The sequence below is a fragment of the Loxodonta africana genome, unplaced genomic scaffold, assembly GCF_030014295.1.
Source record: "Loxodonta africana isolate mLoxAfr1 unplaced genomic scaffold, mLoxAfr1.hap2 scaffold_29, whole genome shotgun sequence".
In the NCBI taxonomy this organism is placed as follows: domain Eukaryota; kingdom Metazoa; phylum Chordata; class Mammalia; order Proboscidea; family Elephantidae; genus Loxodonta; species Loxodonta africana.
Genome location: NW_026975011.1, coordinates 3,033,053 through 3,035,084, shown reverse-complemented (window position 1 = coordinate 3,035,084; position 2,032 = coordinate 3,033,053). Strand labels below are relative to the sequence as shown.

Below are 2,032 nucleotides of genomic sequence, written 5' to 3'. Positions count from 1 at the left end.
GTTCTGATGTCCTGTCCCCAGATGGCTAGAGCTGTTATGAAGTGTATCAGTCTAGGAACGTATTTGCTTTTCTTGTATGAATTCAGCTCAGGTTTCCAGGTAGCTGACCATCAAGTGTGTGGTACAGGCTCTGTCCTACAGCCTTAGAGGGGCAGCGTGATTAGTGTATGTACCAGAATCTGATTGCAGGAGGGGGTCACACTCTGAACAAGGTAGAGGGCTGAGAACCAACCTACAAGTGCCTCTGAGGAAAGTGCGTCCCTATTCCCTAGAGTGTGCAGTGGGTGGGCTCTGAAGTTGGAACGTGGGCACCCAAAGTTTTTTGTTGTAAGGACTGGGAGGTACCAGTTATCCTTGGACCCCTGTCATGAGGGGCAGGGCGACCTGAGTGGAGCTACGAGTCCTTAGGTCTCTGATGTGGGTAGGTGAAGACCTTGTTTAATGGGCAGTTCATTTTCTAAGCTTGTCTTTGAAGCTCAGGGCTCCCAGCTTGTCACAAATATACTTGTTTCACTTTCTTTTTCTGGTCTTTGTTGTAAAAAGGGCTCGCTGGAAGTGCCTGTCTATTCTGCCATCTTGGCTCAGCCTCCTATTTTTATTTATAACATTAAAAATATATATGCCCTTTATCTAGCCTCCAGAATAACTCTATTAGTTTAATTCTAACGTCAAAGAGTAATTTATTCTACATTTTGGATGTCTTTACATTAACAAAGTGAAGTATTCATAGAGAATCCATTGAATTGACTTAATCGTTCATTGTGATCATTTATTGCCTATTTCTTGCTTTAGAATTAGCAATGATATTTTCAGTGTGGGTACACATTTTTACTCTATCTGTAGTTAACCTTTTACTTAAGATTTTTTCCATAGCATTTTTCATCTCAGAATTTCTCAAGGTGTATATCAGAAGATTCACCATGGGAGTGATAACTGTATACAGCACAGTCATGGATTTGTCAATGGGAGTTGGAAACAGGTCTAACATACAAGAAAATACAGGGGACAAAAAAGAGGACAACCACTGTGATGTGGGAGCTGCAGGTAGACAGGGCTTTGCTCCTCCCTTCCTGACTGTGAGTCTTCAGGGAGCTTAGGATGACCCCATAGGAGATTAGTAGAAGGATAAAAATTACCATACAGATGGCTCCACCATTGGTAACAACAGTGAGGCCTATAAAATAGGTGTCGGTGCAAGCAAGTTCCAATAACGAGTACATGTCACAGCTGAAGTGATCAATGACATTGGGGCCACAGAAGGGGAGGCTGTACACAAAGAGAAGTTGAACCACAGAGTGCAAAAATCCTCCAACGCAGGCCGCCACCAGCAACAGAATGCAAACCTGTCGATTCATCATGGTCAAGTAATGCAGTGGCTTACAGATGGCCACATAGCGGTCATAGGCCATTGTCACCAGAAGAAAGACCTCAGTACCACCAAATAAGTGTCCTATGAAGAGCTGGCCCATGCAAGCTGGGAAGGAAATAGTCTTTTTTATCATAGAGTAAGTCTACGATCATTTTGGGAGAAATGTCAGTGGAATAAACAGCATCCATTAGTGACAGACAGGCAAGGAAGAAGTACATGGGGGAGTTCAGGGAGGAACTAACAATAATGATCATGACAATGAGCACATTTCCCACCATCGTCACAATGTAGATGAGCAAAAACATGACAAATAATGCTTTTTGGCCCTCAGGATCCTGAGTGAGTCCCAGGAGGACAAATTCTGTTACATTGTTTCTGTGTCCCATTTACTCTTCTGTAAGACCTGTTTCAGAGATGGGAGCTCAGGAGAACAAACCTGTAATGAAATCATGAAGACAATTATGAGTATGTCCATTAGGTCATGGAGCACTTCTGCACCATTTATTTTCTACAGTGGCTTATACATAAGAAACATTGACAAATGTCTACTGAGATTCTCTTCCAAAGATTCAAATATGCCTACCCTTAACAATTCTAGTTCTTCTCAGATGACTGGATTGGGCCTACAATAGACAAACTCTATCTCTAAATCTTAGTGGATCT

At 42.4% G+C, this 2,032-nt stretch overlaps 1 pseudogene; it reads right to left on the bottom strand.

Moving 5' to 3' along the window:
* Positions 1–434: 434 nt before the first annotated feature.
* On the bottom strand, positions 435–1,943 carry LOC100658932 (olfactory receptor 4A5-like; annotated as a pseudogene).
* Positions 1,944–2,032: the final 89 nt, after the last annotated feature.